The following is a 21681-nucleotide window of genomic DNA, read 5'->3' as shown; positions in this document are numbered from 1 at the left end:
CAGAGGGACCTGGACAGGCTGGATCGATGGGCCGAGGCCAGCTGTATGAGGGTCAACAAGGCCAAGTGCCGGGTCCTGCACTTTGGTCACAACAACCCCATGCAATGCTACAGGCTTGGGGAAGAGTGGCTGGAAAGCTGCCTGGCCAAAAAGGACCTGGGGGTGTTGGTAGACAGCCGGCTGAACATGAGCCAGCAGTGTGCCCAGGTGGCCAAGAAGGCCAACAGCATCCTGGCTTGTATCAGGAATAGTGAATAGTGTGGCCAGCAGGAACAGGGAGGTGATTGTCCCCCTGTACTCGGCACTGGTGAGGCTGCACCTGGAATACTGTGTCCAGTTTTGGGCCCCTTAATACAAGACAGACATTGAGGTGCTGGAGCGTGTTCAGAGAAGGGCAACAAGGCTGGTGAAGGGTCTGGAGCACAGGTCCTATGAGGAGTGGCTGAGGGAACTGGGGTTGTTTAGCCTGGAGAAGAGGAGGCTGAGGGGGGACCTTATTGCTCTCTACAACTACCTGAAAGGAGGTTTGTCGTGGTTTAGCCCCAGCCAGCAACTAAGCACCACGCAGCCGCTCGCTCACTCCCCCTACCCCGATGGGATGGGGGAGAGAATTGGAGGAGTAAGAGTGAGAAACACTCCTGGGCTGAGATAAGAACAGTTTAATAATTGAAATAAAGTAAAATAGTAATGCTAATAGTAACAGTATAATAATGATAATAATAATAATGATACACGAAGCAAGTGATGCACAATGCAATTGCTCACCACCCGCCGACCGATACCCAGACAGTTCCCGAGCAGCGATCGCTGCTCCCCGGCCAACCCCCCCCAGTTTATATACTGAGCATGACGTCATATGGTATGGAATAGCCCTTTGGTCAGTTTGGATCAACTATTCTGGCTGTGCCCCCTCCCAGTTTCTTGTGCGCCTGGCAGAGCATGGGAAGCTGAAAAAGTCCTTGACTAGCATAAGCAGTACTCAGCAACAACTACAAACATCAGCCTGTTATCAACATTCTTCTCCTACTAAATCCAAAACACAGCACTATGCCTGCTGTTAGGAAGAAAATTAACTCTATCCCAGCCGAAACCAGGACAGTATCCACCCCTTATTCTATACCATCTACGTCATGCACAGGCCCTCCCCTTTCCAATGTGTTCCAATTAATCACCACCCCTTTCCCTATCTTGATATACACACAGATATCATTCCCTTCGTCTATGGCCCATCCCTCTAAAATGTCCATTGAGTTCATTTAGCCCATGACTTTGGGTTCCATCTGTCATCACAGTCTTTCAGAGCAGGACAGGTGGTGTGCAGTGTTGGACTGTTGCATGCTGAAGTCAGTTCTCATTCCAACATGGTTTCATCAAAGTTCATTTTCCTTAGGCTGGGCAATTCTTACTGCAATACCATTGATGCGGCATATAGCAATCATAATATATAGTATTATATACTTAATATTAACCTACTATATTATTATATTAACATGCAGTTAAGAGATAACATATAGTTAAGAGATAACATACAGTATTATAAAGCAATTAATATTATACAATTCAGTTCATTGGCTATTTTCACCCAAAATCAAATTCCCTTGAGGTACACATTGGGCTTCCCCATCCTTTCGCATCACCCACCAAGTGCACCCAGGTCCTTGAGCAAAAGCAATCCCACGAATGGGTTTGCCTTTGCCAGAGGGGGAAGTAACCCAGACTGTCTTCCCCAGCATATTTTTCATGTGCACTACAGGAACTTTATCTCCTTCTACAGTACGTAAAAGTTTTGATTGGGCAGGGCCAGCTCGATTGGCAGATCCCCTGGTGTTGACTAACCAGGTGGCTTTTGCTAAATGCGTATCCCAATGTTTAAACGTCCCACCACCCATTGCTCTCAGGGTAGTCTTCAACAATCCATTGTATCGCTCAATTTTCCCGGAGGCTGGTGCATGGTAAGGGATGTGATATACCCACTCAATGCCGTGCTCTTTGGCCCAGGTGTCTATGAGGTTGTTTCGGAAATGAGTCCCGTTGTCTGACTCAATTCTTTCTGGGGTGCCATGTCGCCACAGGACTTGCTTTTCAAGGCCCAGGATGGTGTTCCGGGCGGTGGCATGGGGCACGGGATATGTTTCCAGCCATCCAGTGGTTGCTTCCACCATGGTGAGCACATAGCGCTTGCCCTGGCGGGTCTGTGGGAGCGTGATGTAATCAATCTGCCAGGCCTCCCCATATTTATATTTTAGCCATCGTTCACTATACCCAAGGGGCTTGAACTGCTTGGCTTGCTTGATTGCAGCGCATGTTTCACACTCATGAATAACCTGTGCAATACTGTCCATAGTTAAGTCCACCCCTCGATCACGAGCCCATTTATACGTTGCATCCCTTCCTTGATGGCCTGAGGCGTCATGGGCCCACCGAGCTATAAATAATTCACCCTTATGTTGCCAGTCCAAATCCACCTGAGCCACTTCAATCTTAGCAGCCTGATCTACTTGCTGGTTGTTTTGATGTTCTTCAGTGGCCCGACTCTTAGGTACATGAGCATCTACATGACGAACTTTTACAACCAGGTTCTCTACCCGGGCAGCAATATCTTGCCACAATGCGGCAGCCCAGATTGGTTTGCCTCTGCGCTGCCAGTTGCTCTGCTTCCATTGCTGCAGCCACCCCCACAGGGCATTTGCCACCATCCATGAGTCAGTATAGAGATAAAGGACTGGCCACTTTTCTCTTTCAGCAATATCTAAAGCCAGCTGGATGGCTTTCACCTCTGCAAACTGACTCGACTCCCCTTCTCCTTCAGCAGTTTCTGCGACTTGTCGTATAGGACTCCATACAGCAGCTTTCCACCTCCGATGCTTTCCCACGAGACGACAGGACCCATCAGTGAACAGGGCATATTGCTTTTCATTTTCTGGCAATTTATTATACAGTGGGGCCTCTTCAGCACGTGTCACCTCCTCCTCTGGTGATATTCTAATGTTTTTTCCTTCTGGCCAGTCCATGATCACTTCCAGGATTCCTGGGCGACTGGGGTTTCCTATTCGAGCCCGTTGTGTGATCAATGCAACCCACTTACTCCATGTAGCATCAGTTGCATGATGTGTAGAGGGGACCCTCCCTTTGAACATCCAGCCCAACACCGGCAGTCGGGGTGCCAGCAGGAGCTGTGCCTCAGTACCAACCACTTCTGAAGCAGCTCGAACCCCTTCATATGCTGCCAGTATCTCTTTCTCAGTTGGAGTGTAGCGGGCTTCGGATCCTCTGTATCCCCGACTCCAAAACCCTAGGGGTCGACCTCGAGTCTCCCCCGGTGCTTTCTGCCAGAGGCTCCAGGTAGGGCCATTCTCCCCGGCTGCGGTGTAGAGCACATTTTTAATATCCTGCCCTGCCCGGACTGGCCCAAGGGCTACTGCATGAACTATCTCACGTTTAATTTGTTCAAAGGCTTGTTGTTGCTCAGGGCCCCATTTGAATTCGTTCTTCTTCCGGGTCACTTGATAGAGAGGGCTTACGATCTGGCTGTAATTTGGAATATGCATTCTCCAAAACCCCACAACGCCTAAGAAAGCTTGTGTTTCCTTTTTGCTAGTTGGTGGGGACATAGCTGTTATTTTGTTGATCACATCCATTGGGATCTGACGACGTCCATCTTGCCATTTTATTCCTAAAAACTGGATCTCCTGTGCAGGCCCCTTGACCTTACTCTGTTTTATGGCAAAACCAGCCTTCAGAAGGATTTGGACTATTTTCTTTCCCTTCTCAAAAACTTCTTCTGCTGTATTGCCCCACACAATGATGTCATCAATGTACTGCAGATGTTCTGGAGCTTCACCCTGTTCCAGTGCTGTCTGGATCAGTCCATGGCAAATGGTGGGGCTGTGCTTCCACCCCTGGGGCAGTCGGTTCCAGGTGTACTGAACACCCCTCCAGGTAAAAGCAAACTGGGGTCTGCACTCTGCTGCCAAAGGGATGGAGAAAAATGCATTAGCAATATCAATTGTGGCATACCACTTAGCTGCCTTTGACTCCAGTTCATATTGAAGTTCTAGCATGTCTGGCACGGCAGCACTCAGCGGCGGTGTAACTTCGTTCAGGCCACGATAGTCCACTGTTAGTCTCCACTCCCCATTAGACTTTCGCACTGGCCATATGGGACTGTTAAAGGGTGAGCGAGTCTTGCTGATCACTCCCTGGCTCTCCAGTCGACGAATCAGGTTATGGATGGGAATCAGGGAGTCTCGGTTGGTGCGATATTGCCGCCTGTGCACAGTTGTGGTAGCAATTGGCACCTGTTGTTCCTCAACCTTCAGCAACCCTACAATCGAAGGGTCCTCTGAGAGACCGGGCAAGGTGGACAACTGTTTAATTTCCTCTGTCTCCAAAGCAGCTATACCAAAAGCCCACCGGTACCCTTTTGGGTCCTTGAAATACCCTCTCCTGAGGTAGTCTATGCCAAGGATGCACGGAGCATCTGGGCCAGTCACAATGGGGTGCTTTTGCCACTCATTCCCAGTTAGGCTCACTTCAGCTTCCAGTACAGTGAGCTGTTGGGATCCCCCTGTCACTCCAGAAATACAAATGGGTTCTGCCCCTCTATAGTTTGATGGCATTAGCGTGCACTGTGCACCAGTGTCCACTAGAGCCTTATACTCCTGTGGGTCTGACGTTCCAGGCCATCGAATCCACACAGTCCAGTAAACCCGGTTGTCCCTTTCCTCCACCTGGCTGGAGGCAGGGCCCCTCTAACACTGGTCACAGTATTCGCTGTTCACTTCCTGTAAATGTGAATCAAAAGTTCCCTGATCAAGGTCGGAAGTAAAATTAGCCCTCTTACTCTGTCTCGGGAACTGCTCACTGGAAACTGGAGCTGCAATTTTCCTGGGAGAACCGCCTTTTCTAATAGTTTTTCCTTGCAATTCACGCACCCGTGCCTCTAAGGTTGAGGTGGGTTTTCCATCCCACTTTCTCATGTCCTCTCCATAATCACGCAGGTAAAACCACAGGGTGCCCCGTGGTGTGTATCCTCTATATCCTCTCTCTTGAGCATAGGGACGTTGACTCCTAATGGCTGAGACACTGGTCCGTGCAGGTGGGGAGTAGGACAGATCCTCTCTGAGTTGTTGGAACTCTTGGCATATTTTTTCAGACAGTTTTTCCACAGCCGAGACACAGGCCCGTAGGGAGGAAGAGAGCTTTTCTTCGTAGTCCCGGAGTTGTCTAGCCACTTCATCCACCGTTGGTGCCTCGTCGTCTTTCCAGGCTAGTATTGCCAACGAGTTGGAATACGATGCTGGTGCGCTCCGTACCACCTTCCGCCACATGGATTGTGTGCACCTGACTTCATCTGGGTCTTTGGTTAACCGCTCATCATTCAGGTCACTGTAAATCACCTCCAGCACGCCTAATTCCCTCAGGTACTGGATACCTTTCTCTACGGTGGTCCATTTGCTTGGGCGGTATAAAACATCCTCCTTGAAGGGATACCTTTCCTTCACGCTTGACAGAAGTCGCCTCCAGAGGCTGAGCGGTTTTGCCCCTTTTCCAATTGCTTTGTCAATGCCCCCTTCCCTGGAAAGGGATCCCAGCTGCTTGGCTTCCCTACCCTCTAAATCCAGGCTACTGGCCCCGTTATCCCAGCATCGGAGCAGCCAGGTGATGATGTGCTCGCCTGGATGACGACCAAAATCTTTTCGCATATCTCGCAGCTCACTCAGGGATAGGGATCGGGTGGTCACCATCTCATTTATGGGTTCTTCCTCCTCTGGTTCTCGTGATGGCCCTGGTTCATCTTCATCCCTTACTAAACGAACTGATTTCCTCGTGTATTTTTTCTTCTGTATAGGGGCAACTGATACCGGCGCAGGTTGGTTCTCTGGTTTAGCCACAGTGTCTGTCACTGGGGTTTGAGTAGCCGCAGTGCTCATGGCTGTGGCTGGAGTAGCCACAGTGCCTGGGGCAGGGGTTTGAGTAGCTGCAAGGCCTGTAGTGGGGGTTGGAGTAGCCGCAGGGCCTGTAGTGGGGGTTTGAGTAGCCACAGTGCTTGTTGTTTTGTTATCAGATCCAGAGACCTTCTCTTTCTTTTGAGGGTACTGATTAGCGTTGACCACGGCTCGATAGGCATGGGCCAGTCCCCAGCATGTTGCAATGATTTGTGTCTCTCTGGAGCTACCAGGGTGACAACATACTTCTTCCAAATACTTTACTAATTCTTCAGGATTCTGCACTTGTTCAGGGGTGAAGTTCCAAAACACTGGAGGTCCCCACTGCCCTAGGTACTTGCGCATACGATCCCACACACCCTGCCACTCATAACTATCCAGCCTTGGGGTAGATCTCTGGATGGTATTTTTAAACTGCTTACTGACCTTTATCAAAATGGAAACAACATTCCCAAGAATTATCAATAGAAGTATCTTAACTGCCCAGGGGTGTTCAAGATACAGGAAAGTTGTTGTAATGAAGGAGGAAACATCATAGAAGAAAGCAGCAAAGGTGCCATTCTGTATTTCCTCCACAACAAGCCTCTCAGAGTAAGAAGTATAATTGCTAACTCTCTCTATGAGGTAGTACCCGAAGTACAGTAGTGACTTCTGTATGAAACCCAAATACCAAAGAATGCTCAAGGTCAGGGTTTTGATAAGGAGCCTCCCAAGCAAAAGATCATGAATCACTGCAGAGCATAGCACACTACACAAACTGACAGCAAGCTTTAACGCGTGCTGCAAAAAAAAGAACATGGTGCAGATCAGAAGAACTAATATCGTGACCGGCAACTGTTAACAGACTCCTTAATACACTCTGATTAATCTGTTGTTATCTCAAGTCCCTGTTCGGGCGCCAAAAAGGACTGTCGTGGTTTAGCCCCAGCCAGCAACTAAGCACCACGCAGCCGCTCGCTCACTCCCCCTACCCCGATGGGATGGGGGAGAGAATTGGAGGAGTAAGAGTGAGAAACACTCCTGGGCTGAGATAAGAACAGTTTAATAATTGAAATAAAGTAAAATAGTAATGCTAATAGTAACAGTATAATAATGATAATAATAATAATGATACACGAAGCAAGTGATGCACAATGCAATTGCTCACCACCCGCCGACCGATACCCAGACAGTTCCCGAGCAGCGATCGCTGCTCCCCGGCCAACCCCCCCCAGTTTATATACTGAGCATGACGTCATATGGTATGGAATAGCCCTTTGGTCAGTTTGGATCAACTATTCTGGCTGTGCCCCCTCCCAGTTTCTTGTGCGCCTGGCAGAGCATGGGAAGCTGAAAAAGTCCTTGACTAGCATAAGCAGTACTCAGCAACAACTACAAACATCAGCCTGTTATCAACATTCTTCTCCTACTAAATCCAAAACACAGCACTATGCCTGCTGTTAGGAAGAAAATTAACTCTATCCCAGCCGAAACCAGGACAAGGTTGTAGTGGGGTGGGTGTTGGTCTCTTCCCCCACGTAGTTAGCGATAGGACGAGAGGAAATGGTCTCAAGCTGCACCAGGGGAGGTTTAGGTTGGAAATTAGGAAAAATTTCTTCACAGAAAGGGTGGTCAAGCATTGGAACAGGCTGCCCAGAGAGGTGGTGGAGTCACCATCCCTGGAAGTGTTCAAAAAACGGGTAGGTGTGGCACTTTGGGACATGGTTTAGTCTAGTCTACCCTTGATTGGTTTAGTGTGGACTTGGTAGTGTAGGTTACTGGTTGGACTGGATGATCTTAAAGGTCTTTTCCAACCTAAACGATTCTATGATTCTATGATTCTATGAAGAAGTTGGCTTACTGCAAGGAGCAATGGGGACACCCTTGGGCACACTGAAGGGACATTATAAATTTGTGGGCAGCCGGAAGGACCTGTTCTGTGTGTCCTCCCCATTCCTACTCTCTTGCGAGCTTGCCTGCTCTTTCTTACCCTCTAACACCTGTCTTTGGTTCACTTGATTTTCCAGTTCAGGAACCCCAAAAAAATCTCTTTTCTCCATGTCGCAGAGTGCTCTGCGTGTGCGTGTTAATTTGGCAGGCAGGCAGGTCTGAACGTGAAGGGCATTAAATTACTATTTGGCAACTTTGTCAGCTTTCCGTGTAGCTGGTGGCGTCAAAGAGATCCAGTTGAGAACTCTGAAATCAGCAAGTGGTTGGTGTACACACTGCACCTAGGTGGCATTTAATGGTAGTGGGGGATGCCTCTGTCTGGTACGAGCTTGCTGGCCCTGCATTTCAGCTCTCCTGCTCCCATGTAGAGCTTAACCATGAAAGATGCCTCTGATTTCCCAGGCCAGAGGGTATAGAGTAGGCATGCTCTTCCTGTCATGAGGTTTAAAATTTCAAGAATTAGGGTAAAAAAAAAAAAAAAGGAAAGAAAGAAAATGCCCATGTGACTTTATATCCATGTGCACTTCTTTTGGGTCTGTCAACAATAATGACCTTTCTTATCATATAATCTACCCCAGTCTTTCACTGATTTTAATTGCAGTTGCTGAACGACAGTAGGAAAATTGCAATCTGTGCAGGTAGCTTTCAACAGACAAACAGGAGATCGGGGCAAAATAGGCATTAAACAGTAAATGATGGCACGTTTGTAGTGGCTTTTCAGAGGATTTCAGGATGCATAATGGTCAGTCTCCTTGTTCAGTCTATGGACTTTGGGTATATATACTTAAAGCTTGCAGAGCCAGGAAAGCCCTGGTTGGACTTACGTACTTAGTAATACTAAAGAAGAAAAAACGTGTTGCTTTGATGCATTTTTATTATCACAATGACTTAGAATACTTCCTCGGCAAGAGTGCCAGGCACAGCTGCCTGCCACGCTTGCAACCACAGAGAGCCAAGCTGCAAGATTACCTCGTGCATATCAAGTAACAGGAAACTTCTGCAGGAAAGGAACAGCATGGCTTGGGGACAGAGGTGTGGTACCTAACACAGGCTGCATTGTCTTCAAGGTGTTTGCTCTAAGCTGATGTGTCGAGCAAAGCCAGGGAGCAGGAGGCGTTTGGGTCACTCACCTTGAACGAAGCAGATCAAATGAGCTGCAGAAGAGACTTGTGATTTTGTTGTTTCTGAGTCAGCCCAACAACTTCTTAAGGTTTTCAGTATCCGAAACAGTGCATTTTAGCTGGAAGTTTGAGCTTGCTGTTTTACAGTATCTGGCAAAGCCACTTTAATTTTGTTTCACTGTTTCTTTTGTCTTGTCCTATTAAATACCAGCCAGATACGCTTTTATTTCATACAGAAAGAGCATGATCTTGGATGCTTTTATATGGATTAATCACTTGTAGGTCTCTTGAAGTAAGCCTGCGATACCATGTTAGATATTTTGACCTCACTTTACATTCTCCAGTTATCCCCATAGCTGCATAGCTTGAGCATGAGCCACCTGGCTCACCACACGTAGGAATGTAGGCGTTGTGGTCGAGGCAAACTGTCTGGTAGTCCAGCCTTTAACATTGCTTTGAACAGCACTGCGGGTGCAGCCAGCTCAAGCCTTGTGGAACAGTGAGGGTAAGCATATGGTCCTGGGCGTAGGTAGAGACAGGATCATCATCTTGGAGGTTGACTTACTGCACAGTCTCAGCAGTGTCAGGCAGTAGATCCCCTCACTTAAAGCAATCTTGGATATTAGTTATATCCTTAATCTGTTACTGCTGGTCTTTTTGTGGCTTTTGAGTTTTTGTACTAATGCTTTGAATTTCTTGATGACTGATGGGAAGTGCTACTTGGGTTGTGGTATACTGGAAGCATGGAGCTGGCTGTTGGGCTTCCTGCGTGGTTCCCTGGAGCTGCGGGGAGTCGGGCACAATGAATCCTGTGTTATGATTGAGAGATGTTAAACTTGGTCACACAAAAGGTGGAACTGACTGCAAGTTTCAGCATGAGCGTAAGCTGAAATGAAGAAGCCTAGTGATACCCATCCCAAAACGTTTCTATCTTCATGTGAAGGCTGATGGTTGAGCTTGGGAGGAGCTGGTGTGACGGGGCCTTAGGCAGTTGAATGCCTTTGGGGACACAGGGGAAGATGGCTTCCTGGCAGAACGTGCTGCTCAAACTGTGGCAAGCTGATAAGGCACAGTGCAGCATGGTACTGCCTGGTTTTGCGGATGTCGGTGTGTAATGCTGCTCGGTAGCAGTCTGACTTCTTAAAATTGATAATCTGGGCAAAGAGGTATTTGGTGAGTTGAGAACTGCACTCCTATGCGGTAGATAGGCCTTCACTTTCCACCTGCACTGCTACTTCAGGGGTGTAAGCACTGTTCCCCTTAATGTGCTTGGGGGATTTGCTAAGTGCCGGTCTTACTAAAAGTCTTTTCTGTCTTTAGCACTTCATGTAGCAGGCAAAAAATTTGCACCAAGAAGTGACTGTCCCGGTTCTTTTATAGTCTTGATTCTTGTTAAGCCAGAAATGTATCTTCCTTTTCTTTCAACTCCTGCCTATAGCCTGATGAATTTAAAGGGAAGGTGGCTTTGCATATGGAACAACAGGATAACTTATATAAACAGAAAATAATGAGAATACACATAGCTGATTTTAAAAATGACTCTTCAGGCTACAACCTTTGTTATTAAAAATATCAAATGATAAATTATAGCCTTTCTGTAAACAGTTCTGTGTCTGGCTTCTGGGCTGAGCAAAGTGCTTCACTTTGGTCAGTATTTTGTCCTGGGCTGCTGGTTGTCACTCCATGTTACCCTGTGTTACTTAACCAGTTGGTTGAGGTTACCTCATGTCACATGCCTGTGTTTTAACAGCGGCTTTGCAAACCCAGCCTTGCATCAGCTTTTGGCCAGTGGAGTACACTGAACGAACCAGCGTGTTGCATGACTCATTTGTTTCCCCATCCCATGTTTACCTTGCATCTGTTACTATAGGCATGATGCCTCCCGAAGCAACTGCTGTGGAAAGGCCCTGCCAAACTTTAATGTTCCCTACGGCTCTGTATCCTGCTGCCACTGAGTATCTGTAATTGAATTGATTATTCCCTATTTCCATTATCTCAGCATTTTCAATTTTTGGATTTACAGTGAAGTAATTTTGGATTTACAGCAGTGAAGAATGAGAGACTCATTTGGTGAATTCATGTGGAGAGGTGAAAACTAAGAGTGGGTTTGTCCAGTTCCCTGCCTGCCTCTGAGAAGTGCCTGAACTCTCAGGCAGGTGCCTGCTGTGTGGCAGGGCAAAACTTACCTGACTTGTCCTCTCTCACTGCTGTATACCATGCACTCCCACCTCCAAACACCAGGTAATTCTCCTGCTGGGTTTTGTTGTCAGCTTCCAGCTGAGTCTGTAACTTGGTTGTTACTACCCAACAGATTTAACAAAGGCAGCTTGATGCTTTCTTTACTTAGCATTTCACTTTTTTGACACATTTTACTCAGACATTCAGCATATTTGGAATGGCAAAGTACATTTATATAAAATGGTCTACTCTTGTAAAAATACTTCAGAACAAAATAAAAGCTCCCGCACAAACATTCAGTGAAACAAAGTAGAGAAAAAAGCGTGTCTCTGTTTGAGGGAGGAATTTTCCCAGCTGATTTTGAGGACTATTAACAGTGGAAGCAGAGAAGAGAAAAGAAGAGCAGGAGAAAGATGGGGTAAGGAAGCAAAACAGGTGTGTTTGGTTGTGCAGCTTGGGTAAGAATAGCAAGCTGGCAGAAACAAGGTTATAAAAAGATTTTCTGGATGTTTTACTCATAGATAGTCATTTAGTAGGACATGAAGCTGGGGCCCCCCATAATACAGTCCCTGAAACACAATAGCTTTATATTTAATAGAGATGATGGAATATGACCTACATACACAGAATCACAAGAGTGATAAAAATTCATCATCGTTACTTAATTCATGCTTGAGTAGATGCCAGGCTCTAATTATGAGACAGCTCCAGTCTGCTCAGGACCCAGACATTTGCTGTGATCTTGGCACAGCTGGTTTTGTCGAGGACAGCCACAGTCAAAAAACCCCCTTCTGGGTTCTGTGCAAGGGCTGCTGAGGCTGCAAGTGACCCATGCTATGTACTTTGGAGTTCTGATACTAGAGATTTGAAGGTAAAGAGAGGCAAAGAGCATCTGAGTGCGTCGAGGAGAGCAAGAGGAAGCCACTGAAGTTGTTGCTGGTATTCAAAATGGTATCAGCAGCTTACAGAAAAAAATGGTCATTTCCATCATCAGACAAATCACTTGTGAAGTAATTTATGAAGTAAAGGTAAGAAAAAAATATAAAACAATACATAGTATTCCCAGCTTTCTAATTGTATACTTTCTTAATTTCCTGCTGCTGAGTCTCTTCAGTGTTTCTTACCCCTAGCTAATGCTGTACTTGCCTTTCAAGGACATTGCAGCCTGCTTCTGACTTTGGTGCCATCGCTGTTTCACAGTCAGTTCCTTTGAAAAGAGTATACCTGAATTGCTTTGAGAGCCTGGAGCAGGAGAGTGATATTAATAGAAACAGTTTCCCTCTGTTGTTGTATGAAGACAGAAGATTAATTATTTCAGCATGGCAGGTGGAGGTGTTTTTCAAAGCAATTGTTTACATTTTTTTAAGATCTAACAGGGAATTAAAAAGGTCTGGTAACAGCTGGATGGCACAGAGGGCTGCCATACATTTTGCAGAAGGAGAGTGAAGGTATGCATTAAATACTGTGTTGTTAATTTTATATATGTCTAAGTTAAAGTAGTACTAACAGTTCCCATCCAGCCTTCAGAAAATTGGGAACAAACTTCCCTGCATCCTACCACCTGCCTTTTAAAACATGGAAACAGAACAATAACTCTCAAAAATAAAGTTTTATTTTACATTATTTTTAAGCACCCCCTCACCCCCCCGATGGTTCTTTTAGTGTAATGGTCTAGGACTGAATTCATTAAAGACTCTGCCTGACATTTATATGATACTGTAGGGAGCTCTTATTGGAGCTGGTGAGAACAGGCGGGATTTAAATTTTTATCCCCTAAGGAGGGCGAGAATTTAGAGATATCCAAGAGCGGTTTGAACGGAAATACAGGTATTTGATACAGTCCTGATGTACAGCTGCCAAGGCAGGAAGGGATCTGGGTGTTAACTGTTTGGCACTCACATTGCAGAGAAGCCCCTCCTGTTCCCCCCTGTTCCCTCAGGAGTTCCTCTTCCATCCTTTCCCATCAAGTAGCTCCTGACCTTTTGCACGTGGGCATTGCCTGAGCTGCGGCGTCGCTGGTGGCTCTCTGGTGTGTGTCCTGCCTGAGAAGGAAAGCAGGAGCAGGCAGTGGTACGAGAGAGGAGCCTTCCCGCTCGCCCATTATCACCACTGCCCCGGACCGGCAGCCTTGCTGGTTTGACAACTAGTCTGAGCGTTTCCATGACATGCGAGGCGTGTGATGCACGGCTGGTATAGTGAGTTAGCCCTATGACATTAAATAGGAGCGAATGCAGTATATAGTATTCAGATTTAAAGGTACACATGGAAGAAAAGGAAGCAAAGCAACTTGTACACCCACATTCCACTCTTTCCTAACCTTTCTCTCCGCTCCCTGCTCCTGGCAGCAGATCAGCTGTGGGGTAGTCATATGGGGGCTATTTTTGTTCATTAGCTTCCGTGGGGCCTCACAAGCCTCGCACACGTGTCAAGAAGAGGAAGGCCCACAGCTCTGCTCGGTTCCTGCTGTGTGCGCATCGCTGTCCTGTGCAGGGAGCTTGGGCCATTCTGGGGGCTGTGCTGGGGGTTTGCAGAGCCTCCCCCGCACAGATCCTGCCCTACAGCCTGTCCGGGTCTGCATGAGCCTCCCTGGCTGTCAAGGGGCCCTTCACTGAGTTTGGAGTGCTCCGCAGGCAGCTGCGCTGGCTGCAATTTACTGGCATTGTGATGTACGCAGGAAGAAGTTATTAAAAGAATCAGATTTAATTTTATAACATCATTAATATTGGTGATCTTAGGCTTTTCAAATTACCATTGCATTCACAAAATACTTAGGGGGGGAAAAAAGCTTAGTTTGAACTATTTATGCCTTTAGAAAGAGATTTTTTGAGGGTCAAAGCCTGATTTTTAAAATGTGTTACTAATAACACATTAGGCAATGAATTAGTTAGTTATTAAGCTATGAATAAATGAAGCTGTGTTTGTTTTAAAGGCTGGTCATCTGCTCTGCTCTGTTTTTGTTGTTGGGTATGGCACTGCACAGCCTGCCAAGCCCTTTGCAGGTGAGCTATACCGCACTCGACAGCTCCCTGCCTCAAGTGACTTGTTATCTGTATCAGACACGGCAAAAAAGGAAACATCAGACAAGCATGGTGGAACTGATGAGGGAGGAACATTCCCAGCAAGAAATAAGGTCAGGCGCATCACTACACAGTACCTTCAGTGGGCTTCAAGCAGTTTTTCTAGCTGCGCCTGCTCTTATTTGGGAGAATAAGGGCTGTGTGCCCCACGGTATCTCTTGGCAGGTCTGTTGCTCTGCTTGTGAAGGTGGGAGTCCTCTTGTGGTTCCTGCTCAGCTCAGTTGCCTGGATCTCCTTTCCTTGGGATGGGGTGGGATGGGAGGGAGGCCTTGGCATTTGGGCATCTCCTCCCCTGATAAAGTCAGGGCATGGCTAGGGCGGGAGCCCAGGGAAACGGCAATTGCCCTCGTGTTGTCTCATCCGGGGGTGGCCTTGTGTGGCATCCGTTTGATGATGGCTGTAGGTAAACCTGGATATCCGGGGCTGTTACCTGGTCTTGTTCTTCACCTCAGTTGCTTCTGTCAGTAAGCAACTGAAGTTACGTTATGAACAGTAAGATATGAAATAGCATTTTTGCTAGTGTTTTGGTTTTCATCTTTGTAATATTATTTTTTTTGAGAAATTGGTTGGAAATGGCATAAAATATCACATTTCTCGATGCTTAATGCAGAATTGTGATTTTGTATGGTGTAAGGTCAACACTTGGCTAGCTTGTTAGCCTCTGATGGATTTACATGGTTAGTCAACAAAACTGCTGTTTCCCCAAACAAAAGTTTCTAGTGCGAAGCAATAGTTTGACTGCTAGTAATAAACCATGTTATTGCCACCTAATAAATCAGGCCAGTTAAAAAAAAACAAAATCAAAACCCAACAACCACCATTTTTAATAAAGTTTTTAATTTTGAAGCTTTTTGAAAACAGTTGGTCCTAAATCACTTTGCAAGCACATCTTTTGCCCTAGGTTTGCCCTCAATATGTGGATTAGAATGTTTTCCTTATTAGAGCTTTAGCCACGTTTGTAATGAGAAGGCAGTTTTCTGCTAAAGCTATCAGCAAAAAGGAAGAAAGCGAATTTTAGTGATTTTTTTTTCAAACTGGAATTGATTGAATATTTTTTGTTACTAAAAGCAAAATTTCAACCAACTGTTCATTGGAAAAAACTTTTTTTTTTTTGCCAAAAATAATTTTGTGTAGCAAAAATTTTATGTTAAAAAAATTTGCTCTAAATTTATGATTAGCGGTATTTAGCAAAACAGTGTTTTTGAAGCAAAGGAAGCTTTAATATTCTTGTGACTGCAAATATAGTGTGTATTTTATTTCTAGATGCCATATGCAGAATCATGTAAGCCTGTGAAAAGGATTATCTTTTCTTTTACTGCAAAGAGAGTGTAAAGTATGTCTGAATAACCAAATTCGTATCTAAAATTGTTCTTTTTTTCATTTCTAAAAACAGGTTAGAGACATTAGACTTTGCTGGAAAAATAAATAAATCATGTTTCTTTCTGAAGGCAGCTGACAAAGACAGCATAATAAGTTATGGAATGAACCAGATTTTCCATTTTCTAAAACTGTGTCATAAGATGCATGACTGAAAAGCAAAATATAACATACTTGAGGAAGTAATGGAGCTGCTTGCATTCTGAAATAATTGCCCAACACTGTCCGGTTCAAAAGTCATTCAGTTGGGAAGTTTATCCCATGTGAAGAATTAGCTCCGTTTTGTAGTTAGAGACTATGTATTCTTTTCAGCCTGTTGTCATGTAATTTGCACTTGCTTTATCTGGCTATCAATTGCCTCAGCAAGAACCATTAATCACTTAAATTCAACTTTACACTTTCTTAAAAAAATTATGTCAGAATTGAATATACTTTTTCATGAGTGTGAGTGTAATATCACACTGTACTTGATGATGAATATTGGAAATGGGAAAATGATGGCCTCGTTTGGCTTTATGCAGATGATGTTTGCTCTTTTGGAAGTCTTGGCCTTACGACCTGTTTGAATTTATTGTGAAATACCTTCCCAGCCTACCTCTAGATAACATGACAGAGGTGTGGAAGGATCTCTGTGCCAAAGCAGTAGTAAATACTCTGACTGGTTGCAATGTAGAGAAAAGATGCTTCCATAAGCACATCCTTTCTCTTAGCCCTGCTTCCATTTAATTGAGGAATTCAGATACCTAGATAGAGAAAATTATTTTGTATGGCATTTTACTACAGGCAGGTATTTGCACAAGCCAATTTTATTCTAGTAAGGATGATCTGAGCCGCCTTCTATGGTGAGTGGAGAGGGACAGTGTCCTCTGAACAGCTGTCAGAGCAGAAGCCAACTCCTCTGAGCCGCATCTGGAATGGACTGCTCTCTCTCTGTCCTGGGAGCCATCTGTGGATATTAATCACCCTTGGTTAAAGTTAAAATGCATTTTTAAAATACATGCCATCTGGTGAAACTAAGTTGTTGAAGAAAGAGCTGGTCCTACATTTTTTCTCTCCCTTGCCTTTGGCTTCCCATAGTTTCTCTTGCATCAGGGGAGAGACAGGTACCTGGCAATTGTCTGAACCATTTAACTAGTTCAGTTTGTTGATTCAACCGAAAACTGGGTTTTTTTTGTGGAGGGGAGAGAAGAAATGTGCTTACTGTCAAATCTGTAGGCTGCCCTGCCTCGCCCTGTGGTCATCTGAGCTGGTCATCTGTGGTACCAGGGCAGTAGTGGGAACACATGGCTGTGGCACTGGAAGAACAGGGGTTGGGTAGGACTAGTGCTCTGCAGTTAATTCAGAGGACAAATGGTGAAACTCCTGATCTTTGTAACCTTCTCCCATAATTAGTGTCTCCTGGGCTCCTGAGCCAAGTACAGTTGTCTCTTTAGAAGTTTACTTGTCTTGGTTAACCTCAAATCTGAAATGGGTATTTTGTGGTATATTATGGCTGTTGTCTGGCAAAGCAGAGACATGCTTCTTGATCTGTTTGTTACAGTACTGTGGGTACTTGATTTCTGCAGAGATCTGCATGGATCCACTGCCCATTAAACACATAGAAACATAGAATCGTTTAGGTTGGAAAAGACCCTTAAGATCATCCAGTCCAACCATTAACCTAACACTACCACGTCCACCACTAAACCAATTAAGGGTAGAGTAGCAATTTCATGTTTCCTGGCTTGGGGGCTGGATTATTTTTTTAATGAAAGTAAAAACTAGGAGTCATTAAGGTTGGAAAGGATCTCTAAGATCATCAGTCCAACCATCAACCCAACACCACTATGCCCACTAAACCATGTCCCACAGTGCCACATCTACCCGTTTTTTGAACTCTTCCAGGGATGGTGACTCCACCACCTCTCTGGGCAGCCTGTTCCAATGCTTGACTACTCTTTCTGTAAAGAAATTTTTCCTAATTTCCAACCTAAACCTCCCCTGGCGCAGCTTGAGCCCATTTCCTCTCGTCCTATCATTATCGACTTGGGAGAAGAGACCAACCCCCACCTCACTACAACCTCCTTTCAGGTAGTTGTAGAGAGCGATAAGGTCTCCCCTCAGCCTCCTCTTCTCCAGGCTAAACAACCCCAGTTCCCTCAGCCACTCCTCATAAGGCCTGTGCTCCAGACCCTTCACCAGCCTTGTTGTCCTTCTCTGAACACGCTCCAGCACCTCAATGTCTTTCTTGTATTGAGGGGCCCAAAACTGGACACAGTATTCCAGGTGCAGCCTCACCAGTGCTGAGTACAGGGGCATGGTTGCTTCCCTAGTCCTGCTGGCCACGCTATTTCTGATGCAAGCCAGGATGCTGTTGGCCTTCTTGGCCACCTGGGCACACTGCTGGCTCCTGTTCAGCCGGCTGTCTACCAACACCCCCAGGTCCTTTTTGGCCAGGCAGGTTTCCAGCCACTCTTCCCCAAGCCTGTAGCATGGGGTTGTTGTGACCAAAGTGCAGGACCCGGCACTTGGCCTTGTTGACCCTCATACAGCTGGCCTCGGCCCATCGGTCCAGCCTGTCCAGGTCCCTCTGCAGGGCCTTCCTACCGTCTAGCAGATCAACACTCCCACCCAACTTGGTGTCATCTGCAAACTTACTGAGGGTGCACTCAATCCCCTCATCCAGATCGTTGGTAAAGATATTAAACAAGACTGGCCCCAAAACAGAGCCCTGGGGATCACCACTTGTGACCAGTTGCCAACTGGATTTAACTCCATTCACCACTACTCTCTGGGCCCGGCCACCCAGCCAGTTTTTTACCCAGTGAAGAAAACGCCCATCAGACCATGAGCTGCCAGCTTCCTTAGGAGAATGCTATGGGAGACGGTGTCAAAGGCTTTACTGAAGTCTAGGTAGATGACATCCACAGCCTTTCTTTCCCTCATCCACTACACGGGTCACCAGGTCACAGAAGGAGATCAGGTTGGTCAAGCAGGACCTGCCTTTCATGAACCCAGTTTCTGGACCGAGACTTTTGACTTCTTGATGCATACCTCTGTCAGGGTTCAAGTTAATTCATTTTGAGCTCACCTATTTTCTTGGGGTTCATTTCTGTGGGTGTCATATCAGACTCTTAGTCTTCCATGTTGCATGCATTAGAAACATGTGACATTTCTGCTCATTCTCTCCCCTGCCTGTAACTGAAGACTGCTGCACTTTAAGATGTGATATCTGTACACAGTTTGTTTTTACATAATATTTAATTTCACTGCTGTAAAAGGTAGCAACAGTTACATTTTATATGGCACCACTTAGCCAAACTCTTTTACAAAATTATTCATGCCTCTTAAACAAATATGTGGTTCCTCAAGCAGTATTTTTCAGCAGGCTTTGAAGATGAAAACTGTATAGTTAGAAATTACAGCGAAATTCAGATTTCTAGTATGTATAAACCAATACTGAAATTTCTCCAAGTGCCAGATTTTTAACTCACAAGGTGAGTAAATAGGATGTAGGTGCAACCAGTGATTGACTTAGACTCTGCATTTCCCTTTGCATCTTGTCCTTGCACTATGTCTGAAGAAACCTGCAATAGGATGGTGATCTGGGAAGGCACAAGGCTGAAAGCTGAATATGCAGATTGTGTCTAAAAGCGTTACTTTTAGTTTGACACTTTGTTGTTACTTTACCGAGCCAGTAAGTTTCTCTTCCTTTCTTGTTCAGTGAATATTATCAATTGCAGTTTACAGTTTTGTCATAGCTGAATCCAAACTGAAATGGGAGAAAAGAATTTGAAAAGCATTATTGCTTAAACTAAAGTAGAGGCAAAGTATACATTGTATTAGTAACAACTTCTAAGTATTTGTAAGTGATCAACTGCAACGATAAGAAGAACTAGACATAATTCATTTAGGTTTTTTTGCTGAGACATCTTTTTTGAGCCTTTTCCAAGCCATCTGTTGAGAGCTACAAATATTGTTAAGGTTTGCCATTTATCCTGTTCTGAGCAAGAAAAGCCCAATTATGTGGCAGCTGCATACTGTTTTGCTAGCCTTGATATGAAACATACTTGTTAGATGTTTCTTTTTTCCATTTAGAAGTCTATACTCATAATAAAATTATCTTGCAGCACCAGATTATTTATCTTAAATGTTATCTGAGCACATTTTGGTCATGTACTGGTTATTAACTTTTATTATTTGTTTATAATACTTGGAAAATTAATGTGAGAAATACATATTTTTACATTTCCTACTTTGTGTATGTTATGAGTTCCTGTTATGTTGCAGTTTGATGAGAATATATTCAAGCTCTCAAGTTTCTTGTTTCAGTTGGAAAAGTGCCTTAAATCATGGATTTGAGGTGTAAGATACACTCTGAAAAGCAAACAAGGTACATCTAGGTTTGTCCAACTGCCAAATGTTGCTCCTCCAGGGCCTTGCATTTTTTGCTCTGTAGGCAACTAATTGTCATCTGTAAGATCATGTAAGAGTAGGTGACCTACCAAAGTGGTGTGTTTTACCACACTTGATTAAAATTTGTGTCCCTAAACAGTCAATACTTGCAATGTCAAAATAAGCTGTAATTAGGCTGTTTCTTACCATGATGTCTTGCCTGCACACGTGCACTGTTCTCTCTATCGCCCTCCATCTCCCCTTCCCTGCTTGCATCGTAGGGAACATTTCTTCATTGATACAATATGAACGGAACAATCCCAAGTCTGGCTTGCCTGTTTTCTTCAATACACTACAGCAAAACAGCTACTCCAAGTGAGGTATCAATCAGCCAGCACCGAACAGCAAGTGCATGGGAATTCAGGCAAAGCAGAAGCAGTTTCCCTTGCATGGCAGAGCTGCTCTCTCATCTGCTTATATGAGTCCTGCAAAGTTAACTCTCATCTTGGCCTTTTGGTTCCCCATTACTGCTGTCCTAAGCGGGTCCCCGCTCTGGTCTCCTGCCTGAGGTCCATCTGCTGCACCCAGCCTCACACTACACCTCCTCTCCCAATGGCTGTATCTCCTCTGCCCTCGCTCTCCTTCAGTCCCTGCTGCCCCTCCCCAGCCTCCCCTGTACCAAATCCCTTTGCTTCCACAGGCCTCCTCATAGCGTCTCCTCTCACTAAAAGATGACTCTTTCTGCCCAACATGTTCCATCACCCAAATCCAGCCTCCTTCCCCTCATGCTGTGGTCTCGCTGACTGTGTTTCCCCAAGCTGGCAGGCTCGCCTCCACCTTGCGCTGGCAGCCACGTTTATTCTGCCGGGGACCCTTGTGCCACCTGTGCCTGGTGGTCTTTTCCCGGTGAGAGGAGGCAGGGGCTTGCACCAGGGAAAGGAGTGAGCTCCTGGCCAGGCTGTGTGTTTCTGGGAAACTGTGGCAGGCCCCAAAGCTGGAGGTGCCTTTAACCCTTTCGTCTTGCTGTCGTTACACCCAAGGTTATGGGCTTAACACATGTTATGGATAGAAAACAACCTTCTGGGTACGGTGGAGCTTGTACTAGGTGCTCAGAGGAGCTCCTGCTGAACTTAAAATCAATGACAAGCCCTAACACTTTGGGAAAAAAAGAGGGTAGGAGGATACTAATACATTGTGGATAAGAGATGCTACTATATGTCAGGATATAGAGGAAGTGGATCTAAATCTTCACTGCTGTAAAAGATTGCATCACCCGGTGCCTGACAATAAAGACTACTTTCCAAGGTCCTTTGTTAGAGGGGCCCCCTTCAGAAAAGAAAGGAGATCTTGTTCAGCCAATCCTTTAATGACTATGTCTGTCTGTGTGCATTTGGGGGAAGGGGGTTCAGATAGCCAGATGAATTTTAACAGAAGGTCTTTGTGTAAAATATATGGACATTAAGAAAGAAGTATCTTTTAAATCAGTTTTCAAGAAAAATGTGAAGTTACAGGGAAAAAAAAAAGAGTATAGCAGTACTTTGTTCTGTATCATGGTTACTTTGTAGTAAATACTCAGAGGATGATACTTCAAACCTATTTCCATTTTTCAAACCTATTTCTGGTTAAATTTTATTTGAAAGAGGTTGTTCAGCTGCGTGTGTAAGACAGTAAATACAT

At 45.3% G+C, this 21681-nt stretch overlaps 1 protein-coding gene across 1 annotated transcript in view; it reads left to right on the top strand.

Moving 5' to 3' along the window:
• Window positions 1-21681, top strand: part of MCF2L (MCF.2 cell line derived transforming sequence like) — a 168088-nt gene that overhangs the window by 31354 nt on the left and 115053 nt on the right.

This window comes from Pelecanus crispus, chromosome 1 (genome assembly GCF_030463565.1).
Source record: "Pelecanus crispus isolate bPelCri1 chromosome 1, bPelCri1.pri, whole genome shotgun sequence".
Lineage (NCBI taxonomy): Eukaryota > Metazoa > Chordata > Aves > Pelecaniformes > Pelecanidae > Pelecanus > Pelecanus crispus.
Note: the sequence above shows the minus strand (reverse complement) of the source record. Positions and strands in the feature narration are given on the sequence as shown.